At 31.8% G+C, this 18,492-nt stretch overlaps 1 protein-coding gene across 11 annotated transcripts in view; it reads left to right on the top strand.

Annotated features, from left to right (window-relative positions):
• Positions 1–18,492, top strand: part of fru (sex determination protein fruitless) — a 1,011,467-nt gene that overhangs the window by 669,551 nt on the left and 323,424 nt on the right. The gene's annotated exons all lie outside the window — the stretch shown is intronic.

Raw genomic sequence — 18,492 nt, 5'->3', positions numbered from 1 at the left:
CAAGATGGCGCTACATGCCACACAGCTCGCGATTCTATGGCCATTTTGAGGGAAAACTTCGGAGAACAATTCATCTCAAGAAATGGACCGGTAAGTTGGCCACCAAGATCATGCGATTTGACGCCTTTAGACTATTTTTTGTGGGGCTACGTCAAGTCTAAAGTCTACAGAAATAAGCCAGCAACTATTCCAGCTTTGGAAGACAACATTTCCGAAGAAATTCGGGCTATTCCGGCCGAAATGCTCGAAAAAGTTGCCCAAAATTGGACTTTCCGAATGGACCACCTAAGACGCAGCCGCGGTCAACATTTAAATGAAATTATCTTCAAAAAGTAAATGTCATGGACCAATCTAACGTTTCAAATAAAGAACCGATGAGATTTTGCAAATTTTATGCGTTTTTTAAAAAAAAAAAGTTATCAAGCTTTTAACAAATCACCCTTTATATATAGGGAAACTTTCCTTTACTCTAATATTTTTTTTTTGCGTACGTTAGTTAAATGATCTAAAAAATGGGAAAAAATTATACACAAATGAAGCAAAAAGTTTTACTAAATTCGTACTTTTCACAAAATAGTTCATTACTTCTTTAAATTTGCAAATTTTATTACAAATGTGCCCATCATGAACTTCTTATATCACTAAAGACATTCTTGCAATTCTGAACTCCATTTTTTTCTTTCAAACAAGAACAATTTCTTTAACAAGTGAACAAAATTAATTATGTCTAATAAATTTTCTTGAATTTGTCGAAAAATATTTACTTATTTTTGTGGTATCGGCGCGATGTCAGCGTTTGTAATACTGTTAAGTTAAAATTTTTATAAAATTAATATTTGTTGTTTTGATCTCAGCTTTAAAACCATTGTGCTGATTAGACTACAAGTAGCTTAACCAACAGAGGAAAAGAATGTTTGTCAAATTCATTTGGGCAAAGCCCTATAGACTGCAAGATGGATGGATGGACGCACGTTTCGGAATTACCACATTCCTCATCAGCATCCTCTACTTGCTAAACCCATGGTGAACCACACTTGAAAAATATTAAAAAATTTCTAAAAATAATCAAATGTTTTCTTCCTGGTGGGTTCACTGTTCTGTGTATGGTTAAGCTTTCGCACCTATTCGAAATATTAAATTTTTAATGAATATTTAAATTCGTTCAATTTGTGGTTTAAAGCCCGATCAAGTACTGGACTACGACCCCCGATGGGGGATCGGTACTTAATTGCCGACCAGAGAAACGAGTATTTGAAAATACATACTTAACTTGCAATTGGATTACTATGGAAAATCCATGCTAATATTTGGTAAAGAGGTCCCTTATCAATACCAATACGAGCAGTATTGGTTATTTTATTATGACGTTACTCAAGATGAAAAATAGTCAAATATAGTTCAAGAATTACTTCTAAAAACGTTTTTGTTATAACAAAAAGAAAATAATTTATCAGTTCGTAAATAGTTTCGTTAATATATGACAGAAAGAAAATTGTAGATTGTATGAATTTGAATCTGATCCAAAGATTTTGACTTTAAGGGCTAAAATTGAATGGGATGCAGCGATTTTATCAGACTTCTTGAAAGTAAATAAGTTAGTTCTTAATTCGAATAAGACAAAGTTCATAAGATTTAGGCCTCAGATTGCTGGGGATAATGAGAAGATGGGGGTGTATGTGGATGGGAATTTTATTTTGGAGTCGGACAGTGTTACATATTTAGGAATGAATTTGAGCAGTAACTAGCAATGGGAAGGTCACATGGACTTATTAAAATCGAAACTGTCATCAGGAATTGGTGTTCTGCACAAGTTCAGACAGAAACTTGATCAAAGATCGAAGATGTTGTTGTATCAATCGCTGATTCATTCCCACTTAACTTATCTTCCGATAATTTATTGCGCTAGGAAAAGTGCGGCAATCAAATCATTACAGGCAATTCAAAATAAGGCCTTGAAAATAGTATTCAATTTACATTCTAGATTTCACACAATTGACTTATACAAGGATTATGCAAAAACTGTTCTCCCTGTACAAGGAATTTATAAACATCGCCTTTTGATGTATGTTTTCAAAAGCTTGCACGGTATTAGTCCCCATTCTGTAAAATTTAGTGATAATTTATCACAAACGGGTAGAATAACTAGACAAGCAAATCAATTAATTTTTTCTAGATGTCGTTTAGAGTTGACCAAACAGAAAATAAGCTTTAATGGACCTATGGAATACAATCAGTTGCCGTCAAACCTGAGAGATATCAAAAATATATCAACATTTAAAACAAAAGCAAAAGATTATTTGATAAATAACGTGGAAGCACTTCTTACATAATTTTTTTTTTTTTTGCTCTTCATTGTATTTTTTATGCTTTTATTATATAATGTACACTTATCTTTTTTTATATGTATTAATATAAGGAAAATTATTATGGTTTAAACCAACTTATCAGCCTCTTTAAAGCCATAGTTGGCGCTGAGGCACAATGTTTCTGTATTAAATACATTTGAATTCAATAATAAAAAAAAAAAAAAAAAAAAACATCCATACTCAAAAATAAATAGTTTACTTAAATCCTTCCTTCCCTTAAGGTTTTGGTTTTAATTTCGCACCAAAAATACGGCTTCTTTAAATGAATATATTTTTAAGAGACCTACGTAGTTTTAAATCTAGGATCAATAAAATTAAAATTAGGATACAGATCTCATTTATGGAATTTTCATTCCGTTTTTTCGATATATTGATAAAGCTATTCAATTTAATAAAAAAAAAACATTGAAGTACATTCTTAGCATATATTTGAAACTTTTTTATCTGTAATATAGATTCAATATTTCAGTTAATTTCATTATTCCCTGTTCCTTACTTCAAAGGCAAAGGTTTTAATCTTATAAAAAAAAATCTAAATCTTATAAAAAAAACTAAAACTAAGGTTATCAACTTTCTTTTAATTAAAATTTCTTTATTATACAGGAATTTGTCTCTAATATTGCGTAAATTGCGAGTGCGAAAATGTAGGTTGCATACTTATTCATATTAGCTCAAAAATTTTTTTTCAGTGTATTACGAGTTTCTCGTAAATGTTTAAAAGCCATTTTCGGAATTAATAATCTCATTGAACGGTATTATCTTGCGTTGATTCAAACGCAGTTTAGTTAAATAAAAAGTATTCTCCATTTTTTCCTTAAGCCTACACTCAAAAAAAAAAGTTTACTTGGATCCAAAGATTTTGACCTTCCCTTAAAGATTTTGGTATTGATTCCGAGCCAAAGATGCGGCTTCTTTAAAATAAAGACATTTTTGACGCACCTCCCTGGCTTTAAATATAGGATCAATAAAATTAAAATTGGATACAGATCTCATTCATCGAATTTTTATCCTCTTTTTGTGATATATTAATAAAGGTATTTATGTACAAATTCCAATTTCAAAATCCAAATTATGCCAAATACTTCAAAGTGAAAATGGTTTTCTTAATGCTAAAAAAAAAACTTTAAACCAAAGATGCAAATCCTTAAGATAAGTGTTAGCCTATATTTGAAGTGATATTATCTTAAATTTAAAAATTCAATATATCAGTTGAGTTAAAGACGATTTCTTTAAATTAAAAATGTTTTTCTTTATTTTAAGGAAAATTTGCCTTACTTCAAAGATCTACAACTTCAGCAGAGAGACGCAAAATTTCAAGATCGGTGTTCTAAATTTAATGAAAAAAAATTTTGAAGCAAGGATTATAAACTTTAATTTAATTAAAATGTCATTATTTTAAAGAATTTTGTCATTAACATTGCGTAAATATCGAGTCCTAAAATTTAAGATGCATAATCTTCCATATTAGGCCAATATTTTTTCAGTGTAGTACTAGGATCACGTTTTCGCACGAAAAACTGTTATACTCCATACAAAAAACGTTAGAGCGGAATAAATGCGAAATCTTTGTTTTTAGCATTTTAAAACACATATTTATACAACCCTGGATTTTTCACACAAAAAAATAGGCAGACATATTATTTCGCATAAATAAGTTAACATCCCTGGGTTTGAGACCCTATTTACAGAGATAGATGAAGATATTCATTTTTCGCACAAACGAACCATGGCTGAACAAGAAGGTTAAATCATAGGCCCATATGATTACAATTTTTTTATTTCGACAAAATTTTAAGATGTCAAAATCATATGTTTATGGTGATTGCAGCTCTCCAAATGACACTGCATAGCAAATGCATCTCAAACAAACTCGCGCATTCATAGCTGGAGAATTGTTCAAAGATGACTTGAGTATCTTGATAACATATTCCAGACCCAAAATACCACGCACATCAGTTTTTAAACTGCCATTTGACTTACTTCCATTGTTAACTTTGGTGGGTATTATAGTCTTATTTGTCTCATATCGGCGTTCCTCGGATGAATTATCCACTTCACAATCACTCATAGGTGACGCAATTAAATTTGAACCTTTATTTTTCTCTGATTTGAATTATTTTTTTCAGGACAATTGAAAGAATAAATAATTGCTACTTTTACCAAAGCCATACGATTCTTTTATCAGCTGATTTTGACTTCTTAAAATTGTAAACAACATATTGAAATTTGTTGTTTTTGTTATCGTGATTCAACCTCCTTATTCACCCATGAAACGAACTTAGTACTAACATAAGCATCAAAGATTATAGATTTGAGGAAAATAGGAAATTGGCTTGCGTCATACCAAATGTTGCATTTACCAAATTAGTTTAATACATGTTTGTAATCTTTTAGTTGTTTTTCGTTTTTATTTTTTAAATGAAAAATTTAATTTTCTTAATGAAACAATGTTAAATTTTAGGCAACAACAAAAAAATACATTTTCCCCTTTATGGAAATTTATTTCGTGCTCTTAATTTCTTTTTATTTGCATTTAATGCTATGTCAATACTTGACGTTCGAGTATTACACTAATGTGGTAAATGTTTTGATGTGCTCAGTAGCCAATCTCCCATCTTCTGTAATCTAGAATATTTTCTACATCCAGAAAAAGGGGCTCTAATGCCAACTGAACTTTATTTTAGTTCATGAAGATTAGTTGATTTTTGTTAAATTTTGCACAATATGAGGAAATGTTGCTTATTTGAATAATTTTTTGCTAACTTTAATGACGTGAACTAAAAATAAGAAAAAATGTTCTATACAAATATAGTGCACAATTTTACTAAAAAATAAATTAGTTCATATTTTCCTAAAATGGCAGAAGTTTGCTTAAATTGAGTTCATAAGTCTCTCAAATGAGTAAATTTTACTAAAATTGTAGCTGTCTCGAACTTCGTACAGCGCTAAAGACATTTTAACAATTTTTCAATCCAATTTTTTCTTCCAACATATGACATTTTCTTAAACAACAGAAAAAAATTAATTATTTTTAAAAAATTTTCTTCAATTTGACAAAAAGTATTAACTTATTTGTAACATGTTGCAATTAGAAAAGTATTTTAGTTAAAATTTTCTAAAATAAACCTACATTTTCTTCCACGGTGGGGTCACTTTGTTTTAGACTGAAGAATTTCTGTATATTTGTACATAGTACGAAATAAACTTAACATGTACTCCCTTTCCATTTGCAATTCGAAACAACCATGTGGTCACCAAAGTGGAAAACCAGTACTCGACACACAGAAATCTTTGAACTTCACTTCAACTACGATTTGTTGCTGTGCAGCAAAATGCACGCACCATTTATAAATTAACATATGTTGAATTAGAAACAAATTCGCTAATACACACAAAAACAAACACTCGCGCCCCTAATGTGCTAATACTACACAAATGGCAGTAATAAACAATAAAATAATATTGCATAAATAAACAAACAAACAATTCGCCCACTTCTAACACCAACTTAGTCGACCGCTCAACAACTCAGTCGAGTTCACTTGACTTCAACTCAAATTCATACATCGTCGAGCTTACATTTGCATTATGGCCATACTAGGATGTGTAGCCACACACACACACACACTAACACACACTCATATGCAAAGCCAGAGATTTGTTGCTGTGAATATGTGCGATTGCACACCAGTATAGTTGTGTTGTGCAGCATAGTTAACATGTCAAATGCGACTAATTTAGTTGTCATTTAGTTTATTTAATTAACAAACTTTTTATTGCAGGTGGTAATGATGGCAAAGTTAGATTTAATTGCATTTATTTGTATCGGACCATGTTCGTTTAATAGTTTTTCCTTCCTACCTTATTATGTGGTAGTGCGTTCATTGTGTTTCTCAAATATTAAATTATGGCAGGGATTAAATGAAAAAATACTGGGGCCTAAGGTGGCACATTGGTGCGCTGTAAATACACACAAATTTTTTTTTCTGATTCAATCACGAAATTAATTGATCCAATTAATTTTTTAATTGAAATGTCTTCAATCACAGTAATGATAGTATCAATTAAAAAATTAATTGACATTAAATATTTAATTGATACTATTAATTTGTGTGATTGATTTTTATTTCAATTAAAAAATGAATATTTTTTAAAACTCAATTAAGATTTTAATTGAAAAAATTTTCGTGAAAATTTTTTCTGTGTAGTTTCCACCAAAATATATAAAAACAAACAGATCATATCCAGTTGAAAAATTCGCATGTTAAGCTGAGTACTATGTTCAGTTTTGAAGCTGAAAACCAGCTTGTTTTCACGGTTACTTTTTTTAATTAATTAATTTAGAAATATAAAATTATTTGCAATCAATTCCTTGGACTTTTTCAATCCATTATTTGGCAAGACTTGATCAAAATATAATCGTCTTCATAAATATATTTGTACTTTTAATTTAGTGTTTTGGTGGAAAAACCGAACATAGTACTCACCTTTAACGAAAATTATATCTCAGCATTTTTTTTTTTAACTTGACTTGATCGAAGCTAAAGAACGTAGCTTATTGGATAATCTAACATCCATCCAGAGGTGTCCGAAACTCCAATAAACTTTGGCAAAAAATCGCTGGAAGATTTTCTGATTTGACTGAAGTAATGTTGCCATACGTCTGTCTGGCAGATTTGGCCACACTAAAAAAACCTGAACCCATCAGGAGGGAAAATGTAAGTTCATGTTACAAAATTTTTACAAACTGTATTACAAAAGCAGATATCTCAAAAATAAATACAAATTCAAGAAAATGTATTGGACATAATTAATTTGTTTCACTTGTTAGAGAAAATTTCGTAGTTTCGTAGAAATTTACCGGGTTACTTTATTAAAACAGTTCATTATAAAGCAGATAGATTAACTCAATTGATGTGCAGTTTCTTGTTCCTCTAAATTTCGGCATCAATTTACGGGAATGTGTTTATTTTCATTTATAATGTTGATTATTTCAGGAAAAGTAATCCCGAAAATAAAGTGATTTTCAATTCGAAAACCGAACATAGTACTCACCTTTAGAGGGAAAAGCTGGAGTTTAAAATTGCCAAAAACTTTTTAGTTCAAGATGGTAAAATTCACAGAAGGTTTGAAGTATTTTTTGGGAAACATAAATTCAGTAATTGTGTATAACTTTTCTCCCCACAAATAAAAAAATAATTGATTGGCATTGTATTGGTTCAATTGGTTTATGTGACTAAATTTGAAGCAATTAATTTGTTGTTCGAATTTTTTAAATTCAATGTAGTTAGGGTCACATCTACACATACGGTTGATGCTGGAGCAATCAGCTTTCCTTGAACTTCGAATGCTATTTCAACCTTCAATCAATATTGATATCATTGGGCATACATTTTCCTGGACCACAACAATCTTCTGGCAGTACCATAAAGGCTTAACTGTCATTTCTTAGCAGCGAAATTATATCGGAAACTCGAATAAGGTGGGCTTTAAATAGGTTTGGACCTTTCAAATTCCCCCGACCAGTTGGAATTATGGTACTCCGGCGGAAGTTGAAGCAGTGGCCGACATATTTATTCCAGGGTTGTCGGCGATATATAAACGCTGTATCAATTCATATCATATATTCCAGCTAAGTGGAGGGAACCAAAAGTCGATTTCATTCCTAAAGCTGAAAAAAGCCTTTCACTCGAGTGTGAAGCATTTGTGGCCAATCAGTTTATCATCGGTCCTTCTGATAGATATTTATCTTAGAACTAGCATCGATTCAAGATTGCTCTCGAAACAACAACATCCTTACCCGAAGGTCAGGTCTAGTCCGATCACATTGCATGTCAGTAGTCAGCTTTATTGAAAGCTCACTGTCGGTCTATGAATACACAATTGTGGCTTTTTTGTGACATCAAAGGGACATTCAATAACGTCCTTCCGAGCTCGATATTAAATGAATTGGCAACTCTGAATGTTGACCAAGAGATACTTAGGGTGTTAGGCGAACTTCAAACGAAGAGACGTATTTCAGCCACGCTGGGGCGAGCAAACATTCAAGGTATGTGGACGGAGGGCTCTCGACAAGGAGCAGTTCTATCACATCTCCTTTGCAATTTTGCTATAAAGAGTCTTCTGGTTTCCCTAGCAAACAGATAAAAAAAAATATTACACAAAGAGCCCTCCGGATGACCGGATGAGAAATGGGCGAATGAGGAGTAAATGTACTGCAAAGAACGTAAAATTCCCAAAGTTACGGCCATCTCCTTAGGTTACATTGAAATTCCCTTTAGTGAGTTTACATAATATATTGATATTTTCTTAATTTCGGAAAACCCTAAAACCAAAAATGTGTCCTCTAAATGCTTAAACCTTAAACGCAATCTTTACAACCTTGCATATACATATATGGACTTAGGCTTCATTTATTTATCTTCAATCCAAAGATTCTACATCTCAATTAATTCAAAGACAATTCAAAGTGTCAAAAATGCTGTTCTTTACAATAAGAGTTCAACGGAGCTATATAAATGTCAAAGATGAATCTCCCAAATTTGATGAAAATTTAAGGGTTAATTTAGTTAAATTGTCTTTATTTGCAATAACCCTTCTGCTGAGAACTTAGTCTAAAGTGTATTATGTGGTATCTCCAAATATCCATCTGTCTTCAGGCATTTGTTGGTGTTGGTTTAAGTTTGGCTATCACTGAGACCAAAACCACATTATTCGATTGGAGTCTATGTTGAGGAGGCAGTCTATGCTGAGTGTGGGCGAGTGTAATGTGAAACGCATTCTAATTATCATATCATCGAATGACTGACTGTCTGTCTGTCTGACTGACTAAATGCATAAGCCTCGGCGTGGCCACCATGCCAAGTGGGAGTGAATGAGCGGTTTGTCGGATGACGATTTGCGATACGGATGATGAGTAAGTTGTCTTGTGCATAATTGGAACACGCTTCGCTACAATTTGGAGTGTGTGTGCTTAAATGGATGACCTCAGATACTCTTTTTCAGATTTCTAAAGTGAATCTTAATAGCATCGGGTGGAAGATTAAATCACTGCACACACGTACTCCCAGTCATTTAACCAGCAGCGACCAATTGTTGTGGTGGCCTATGTGCGTTTTCCATTTCATTTTCCGTTGAATTCAATTCATTCGATAGTAATAAATCTGCATTTGATTAACAATTAATTGATTGTCATTTAGGAAATTGTGTGTGCGTGTGCCACAAACAACAAACAAAAAATAACAATCCGCAAATACTAAACAAATTCCATTTATTTGTAATATTTTAGAATTTATCACAATTCGCACATTGTGTTGTTTGGGTGGCATTAGCTGATAGTTTGAGTTAGTTGGAGTGTGCCTGTGTGTATGTGTGTGCGTGCGTGAGTGCTGTGTAAGCTTAATTTCTCGCTCTTCTCAAGACTTCATAAGGCCTCTTACTCAGTTGATGATGATGTCATTAAATCTAAAATAATTGATTACATTAAGTAGCCATTGCATGCATGTTGTTTGTGGCCAGTGGTGTCATACATAGTTGTTGCTGCTGTTGTTGCTCCCCTTGGGCTTAGCTTTTCAAATGCAACATCGCACTGGTATTGATAACTAGCCTGACAGGCACACAGGGCCATACAAGGGGTTAAAGTTGAGACATTTGCCTATTGTCTCTGTCATGTAGTTTTGTTTTTTTTTTTTTGTTTTTATTCCAAAACCAAATTTATTTTGTTTAGTGTTTGATCACAATGATCTAGGACATAATAGCCAATACCACTATGGTTAGTAATACACACTGAAAAAAACATACACAAACAAAATGTCACTAATGGAACGTTTCGTTATTAAGTCTGAAATTCATTGGAATTTGGACCAAAATCGCCATACTTAGGTATAATGCCAATACTTAGAGAAATCCAAGCCTCTGAGGCTATATATGTGCATGATTTTAATGATTTTACTTAATCGTAGATTTTTTTTTAATTGCTAAACATTTCGTGAACCATAGTAATAAAATGAACTTACTGACGGTCAAATTATATTAAGGAACAAAACATGGTAATTTTTACTACCATTTAAGAAAAATATTATAAAATTGAACTGACTGGTATGAAAACATTTTGTAATATGTGTAAGTAAAAATGTTATTACTGGCATGAAAAACTTTAACCAAATATTTGTAAATTCAAACTAACATATATTAGGGTACACCACTTATGGTAAATTTTTTAATGAATTTTAAGTATTCGCATGAACTGCAAAAGAGTTCATAATAATAATTATTATTACAAGATTTTCATAAAATTCTTGAAATTTAAAATAACTGGGTAGAAGCGCGATTAACTAAATTGAAGTTCAAACTTGTCATAAATTACGAGCTATTTTTTCTGTGCTACGAGCAAAATCGTACTACCCGAGTAAAAATTGAGAGATTTAATTTGATACGATTAGGTATGAGTAGATTCGAAAAATGATAAGATCTAATCATTTCTAATTACTATGGAATTAGATATGATCAGATCTCAATATTGGCCTAGATCTAATGTCTTAGATATAATTATATCTATCCCTATATATAATTGGATCTGATGTTAGATCTCGTCATTATATATATAATTATATCTAAGTTTAATATATCTGGATAAATCTGCTTAGATCTAAAGGAACCAATTTTAAGATCTAATTAGATCCCCTAATTTACAAAAGTTCTTAAAATAATAGGTTACCCCACATAAATTGTAGCCACCATGACTGTAATACTAACGGATGGTTAGTATGCCTGCCTCGTACACAAAGGGTCTTGGGTTCAATCCCATCTTCCACCAAAAAGTAAAATTTTGCGTTTACCGGCGAGCAGGTAGTTACTAAATTTGGCGCTGGCTGTCTCATAATTATACGCGGCAATAGGAGTTTTTTGTGGATGTTTACAAACGGACATCACTAAATCGATTCAAATAGTGGTCCTGAGAATATTTGCCAAGGATATTATATGTCTATCTTGTCTCCTTCTGGGCATTTGCAACATATCTTATAGTACTCCGCAAAGTTAAGTTTCCATTATGTCCAAATTTGATGATAATTCATTTAAGTGTAGTTCTTACTACAACAAGCAACTTGATAATCTTCAAAACATGCGGCTTATTTGTTATTCGTTCTATTATTGATTGCATTTGCTTGGTGCATGCATTTGCATTGCTGCATTACTTGGACTTGCATCGGAGTATGTTAATGCATTTGCCACCTATTTATTTGGCTTTAAATTGATGAAGTTCATTCATTATTAAATGCAATAAAAATTAATTTTTATCATAGCATTCGGTGTACATCATTAATAACAATAAAGTCATGACCAAATGCTTTTACGAATCGAAGTGGAAGGCATCATCATCGCAAGCACCGAGTATAATGGCCAAATATTTGACAATTATACGACACATATGCCACGGTTCTAGAGATGCATACCAATGCAATACACTATCATTATATGCATGCGTGTGTAATTTTGATGCAGTTTTATTATTTTTTATTTTTTTTTAATGGAATAATTCAAGGGTAAAAATAAAGAGCTTCCCAATATCCATGTTGGAGGTAATGATGCAGAAACAATTAAAATTAAAATATATTTCTCAGTTGCTGTTAAAACTTTCATCAAAGTACTGAGATAATTACATTTTAAATTAAATTCTAGTAGAGGATTTCGTCAAAGACATCAGTACTCAATTTAACCCAATTTAAGTGGTTTGTTTCTATAATAAATTTCCCATAGTTGGGAAATGTCGCTATTATTTTTTGACTACATTGGATACAGGTCAGGTTGAAATGGGTATTCAAGTACACATTTAATTGCAGGAATTCCCTATTTTTTTTTTCAGTCCTCATTTTAAAGCTGGGAGAGTTACCGAATTATTTCTTCACCGATATGATGGCCTCTATATATTTTTAATGGAGTGAAGTGACATGAAAATGAAAATACTGTGGAACACAACCCACAGTATTTTCATCACCAAAATACGCTTTACATGCATCATTATATACTGCTCCAGCAGCATTAATTGATAAGATACAAGTTAAGCACTTGTGGCATCACAATAGACAGAATGGCTCACTTAGACTATTCAGTCTAAAATATCGGGTTGCCACTATACCTAACCTAATCTATCCATTGAATACGTTTTTCCAGATATTTGATGGAATCTCTCATCTTTTGGTATATGTCGTTCAACCACATTGTTTTCCCTGTTGTGTTTGATATGTGTATATTTTAATATAATTTTAGGAATACCTTACTTTATAGAAATTTCCGAAGGGATTATACAATTTTTACAATCGTCAAATGTTGATTTTTGTCCACTGGTAGAAAAACGTTTCGTACTATTAACGAACGGGCGTCGTTGATTATTTTTCGTTAATATTACGAAATGTTTCGTTATAAGAACGAAAGTGATCGTTAATACAACGAAATCAATCGTTAAAAGACAATTTTGGGTTTTAGTTTTTCGTTATATTAATGAAACACGTTTCGTTAATATTACGAATATTAACTTTGTAATTTTTTCAAGAATTAGAATAAATATTTTTCCAAGATGGAATTATTATAATCATTTGCACATAGAGAGTAACTTTTGGAAACTTTTAGCCTTTAAAATAGTCGTTTTATATACTCTGAAACTGGAATTGAAAATTTCATTTGTAAAACGAAAGCGATCGTTAATATAATGATATGGATCGTTAAAAAATAAATTTTAAATTGTCATATTTCGTCATATTAATGAAATATGTTCATTAATAATACGAATGGGAGTTTGAGTATTTCTGCCTCTCTATCTAAAACGTCTCTCCATACTCTCTCTCTCTCTAATACGTCTGTAGCGTCTATGTAATTTGTACATACACATGTAAGCATGGCAATAAGCACATGTTTGCGTGTGCGTCTTGAAAAACAAACGGTAAAAAGTTCAACAGAAAACTTGTCTGATGGGCAAACCTTAACAACATTTACGTTCTTTTCGCTGAAGAGTGCACAGGCTCATTACAGTTTCGTTGTGAATAATAAACATAGATGGTGGGTGAGTTAAATTGGTGTTTTTTTGTATATTCGCAAGAAATTTAGTATAAATTTTTAATCTTTAGTGAAAATGCCCCGGGGGAAGTGAACTTTCAGATGAAGAAGGCGGAACAATTGCAAAAAAATTTGATAAATGGACACGGCGATACGATTATCATTTGGTCTAAGAAATACATAAAGGGCTTTTTTTCTTAAGTGAAAGTCACAATATATGATTATTAAATTACTTAATTTATCAATAAATATTATTTCCTGGTGTATATAAATCATATTTCAAAGATCTTAACAAAAAAATAATACACTACCAATGACTACATTCATATGCAATAATTGGTTGGGTTTCATTAATATAACGTTTGTGTTCATTTATACAACGTTCGCCTTTCATTCATACAATGAAAAAACTGGGTTCATACAATGAATTATTTTCGTTCATACAACGTATAAGCTGCATTCATACAATGAATACATTTCATTCATACAACGAATAATATTCGTTAATACAACGAAAAGGCTACGTAATAGCAACGTAACTATTCGTTAATACTACGAAATGTATTCCATAAATGGTTTCGTAAATATAACGTAAAATTACGTTGTTCTAACGAAATGCTACGTTGGCTGACTTTTAATGATGAATTTCGTTAATACAACGTAGAAATTCATCGTATTAACGAAACTTTTTCTACCAGTGTCTGAAGAAAGTTTATTTCGACTCATTGTTTTTAATGGATAGACTACCGCTTAATTACAATTAGACTCAATGAAGTCGTATTTGTTATTTATTTTCATATTCGTAAAATCGAACGTACATTTTGTTCATCCGTTCGTTATTTAGAATATTCAATGTTAGAAATTTGGACGTTCGTTAAATTGGATTTTAGCTAAATAGGTTATTCGTTGAACATAGCTTCAACTGTTTATACCATAATCAATCGTTTAATTAAAAGTTATTTATTTTAAATACATTTGGACACACTATTGTGTAAATTTTTTGTAGTAAACTATAAGTAGCATAATATTTCGTATTAGGTTAATATGAAAAGCATGCTGTGAGATGTCTTTTATTTGAAAATTTTCTTTTCAAATTTTTTTAAGAAATGATCTTTAAATTAACTGAGATATTGAATCTTTGAATTAAAAAGCTAAGTTATAAGTTAAGATATATGTATTTGTCTTTGTCATGGCCTAAAGTTTTTGATTTACTATAAGAATTGTTTAAAAAAATGACTTGACGTATTAGTGTTTCTTTTTTTTACATTTCTTTTCTTCTTTTTTTTTTGCACATCATTATAGGATTCCATCAAATGTTCTCCTCTCACCGAAAATGTCTATACAACCAATCAAGTGCACATGCATAAAATCCAATTTCTGGCAAAACGACTATGTAGTTTTGCCCTTTTGAGTTAAAATTCACCATCCATGTGTAAATCAGTCCGTGTGATCATATTTAACCTTGAGCAGTCTCACTTGGTTTGTATGTCACGTACCAAAAACTTTATTCAAAGTTTTTAAAACTCTAAAAAACAACACTTATACACACTCAGTCAATGGTTTGTCCAAGTGCTCATACATACATACATATGGTAACTGACACTACCACCACTATAACATTGAGTTGGCTCATTTTGTACGGAGATCATGCGTACACTCTTTCTAAGGGTTTTTTTTTCTTTTGCAAAATATCAGACACCACATTTTCTATTACTATCTAGTCTTTTATCCTTTTGGAGAAGATATTTAATTGCACTTAAAGAAATTTGGTTATTGTGTATTGGTGAGATTAAACAAAAAATGTCAAATAACTGATTTGACTATGGATTGTGATACAGTGAAACCACTCAAATTTCGACCCTCTGGAATCCGGACAACTCTCAAAGGTGAACACGTTTCGTGAGACGTTTGCTATATTATCTAGGGCTGTCATTCAGGATTAATCTCGTCCCGAAATCCCGGTTTTTGGGGACGGGATTTATCCCGCCGAAAAAATAATCTAAATTTTTTTAATTTGCAGTTTTTTAGGATTTTTTATTAATAAATCAGTGTTTTCATTCAGTATAAAAGACCCTTAGACCAGCGTCGGCTGTGAGATATATTTTTTTCATCTACTTTAAACGATGAAGTATAAAACAACATCCTTAAAATCTTTTGTTGAATACGAAAGCAATATGAAATAGCTTTTTAATTTATTTTTCTGTTCATATTTTTTGTTAAGTAGCACTTTGAATTTGCTTTTTAATTCACTCTTATGTTCGGTTGTTACTGAAAAAACAGTGAACCCACCAGGAAGGAAAATTTTGGTTCATTTTAGAAAAGTTTGCTAAATTTTAGAAAATTTTAACTAAACTGCATAATGAACGCCAATTTCACAAAAATAAATAAATCTTTTTCGAAAAATTCAAGAGATTTTATTAATGTTCTTCTGAACTATTTTATGAGAAACGCGAATTAAGTAAATATTTATGCTTCATTTGTGTATATTTTCCCCCTGTTTTAGTTCATTTAACTAACATACGCAAAAAAGTGATTACAGTCAAGGAAACTTTCTCAAAACATAATAATTCCATGAACTAAAATAGAGGCTTTAGTGAAATAGAGGTTTCATTTTTTTGTTTTTTTGTTTTTTGAGTGCATATTCTTTTTTGTGCGTGTAGGAGACGTGTATTGTTGCTTTGTTTAGGACTAAGGGTAAACGTTATATTCCATACTCATTAATTTCTGTTACAAGAATTTAAGAGAAGTTTCAATTAATCGGGAACAAGGTCAAAAATCGATTTAGTTCACTATGCAATTAAGATGGTGATGTGCGTCTCTAAATATTTCACAAAAAATGTATCTCTGAGTTGGGACAGGATGATGACGATGTTTGTGTTTGAAATATGATGAGAATGAAAGCATGCTGAAAGAGAAACAACAATAGAGGAAGATGAATGAGGCACAACAAAACACATGGGTCTTTCAACAACAGCAACAAAACATTCAGACAATTGCCAAAAACAAAGCACATAGGATCGCAACAACTACCATCACAATATGTAATAACGAATAAAAAACAAGCTTCTCGAGACGAAATGTTCGCGAAACGTATGAACTGATCCCTTCAATAGACCCCAAATTCCCACTGAATCGCATGCTCTCTCTCTGTTTATCTCTCTGCCCCTCGCCCCTTCACAACGCTGCTAACAACGTCGACAGAACCAAGCCCCAAAAAAAACTAACAACAGAGATGATAAACTGAAACGTTATGCAGAGACAGACAAACATCTAATCCACAGCAAACACACACACACACGCACACAAAAGATTAATACTTTACAGCTTTGGTGATCTGCGACATGCGCTGCATTATCGCGTTGTCTTATTTCGCTTTTCATATTTTTGTTGTTGTTGTTGTTATTATTATTATATTACTTGCTGCGATTTTTCATGGTGATACTGCTGCCGCTGCTGTGTGAATCTATCGTTGAGTACTGCAGCCCTACTCTGCTGCGCTGTTCTGTTCACGATGATCTTCTTTCATTTCAATTTTCAAGGCCAAGCTCCAAATGTCGGTTGTTTTGTGTGAGCTTGTGTGTGCTTTTTTTCGTATAGATGTAGTTGCAGGCACATTGAATGTACATATGTACAAACATAGGCATGCATGCCTCTACATACATATGTATGTTGTTTTTGATGTTTTCTTTTATTGGTTTCACTAGATGTGTTTGTTGGTACATAAACATAACAGTCCATGGAGCGTTTAAAATTTTCTAAATTTTGCCAAAAACCCAAAGTAACAAAATCCATACATTCGCAAATGATCTCACCGATGTTGTTGGTTTTATATGTGTGAGTGTGTTGCGACAAATGTTGCAATAGCGATGTTTGAAACAATGAAGTCATTCTTGGAATCATCCAGTATCAAATGAAGAATGTTTCTTGATCTGTTTTTGTTTCTGTAAGTTTTTTTACGAGATCAATGCTGTCGACTAATATAAAAAATATAAATGATGGAGAGAAATATGTAGTTTTGTTGCCCTAGTTATGTTCTTTCAACAAAAATTCCTTATTTTTTCGCACTAGACTAATTTGTTAGTTATCCATACAGACAAGTCAACTATAAGCACCATTATTAATAATCGACATTTTTATCTGTTCAAGTCATATAACTTTAGCTGTTTCTTTATGGTTAATGGTTTTATGTTATTCGGGTGAAATAATAATACTGAACATACAGTGAAATCTCTCAAATGTGGACACTTCTGACAGGTTTTACTGTATATGAATTGGCTCATTTAGTGTCACAGGGAGCTCCTACTATGTTAATACCTTTTAAAGAATACATAGAATCTAATACAAAACATCAAGTATTTACATCGCTAAATCGAGATTACAAAATTGCACTCGTTCCAATGTAACCATCTTAACTGAAATAGTTTTTCGGGACATGTTTCATCAAGGCAAAGGTTACAAATATGTCCAATGATATGGCAGCGTTATATTGCCGTTATGTACCTTTATCGAGTATTGTCAAAATTAAAGAAGTAATCATGGGACCATATTTATTAACACTTTTCCTAGCGAATAAAAACTACTGCTTAGGGATCTATAAATCGAAAATCGAATATTATGTATTCGATTTTTGGCATAAAAATCTGGACAAATCAAAATCGATTATAAGCCTAAAAATAATAACATAATCGATTTTAGGTTTTAGATTTTCAACTATTTCTTAATTTTGGCAGAAATCGGTTTCAATTCAGTTGAAAAATACCTAGATCTGAGGAAAAGCGCACATATTTTTTAATGTTTTATTAACCCTTTCACTACCGAAATAAACCTAATGATAAAAACTTTTATTTTTCTTCTTTTTTTACTTGTACTAACAGCATGTAGAACAAAAATTGTCATTTTGAAAACCTACCTCAATTACTTCAAGAGCTATATGAGCTTGTTCGGAAAACTTGATTCTTGAATTGTGACCAAATGGCCTTACGAAAATAAGCGCTATTTGGCCTATAATATCTTTCAAAGTGTGAGAAAAAATGCAAAAAGAACCCTAAAAATATCAGCTATAGTTTTTATATAAATG

The sequence above is a fragment of the Haematobia irritans genome, chromosome 1, assembly GCF_050003625.1.
Source record: "Haematobia irritans isolate KBUSLIRL chromosome 1, ASM5000362v1, whole genome shotgun sequence".
In the NCBI taxonomy this organism is placed as follows: domain Eukaryota; kingdom Metazoa; phylum Arthropoda; class Insecta; order Diptera; family Muscidae; genus Haematobia; species Haematobia irritans.
This window is presented reverse-complemented; position numbering and strand designations above follow the sequence as displayed.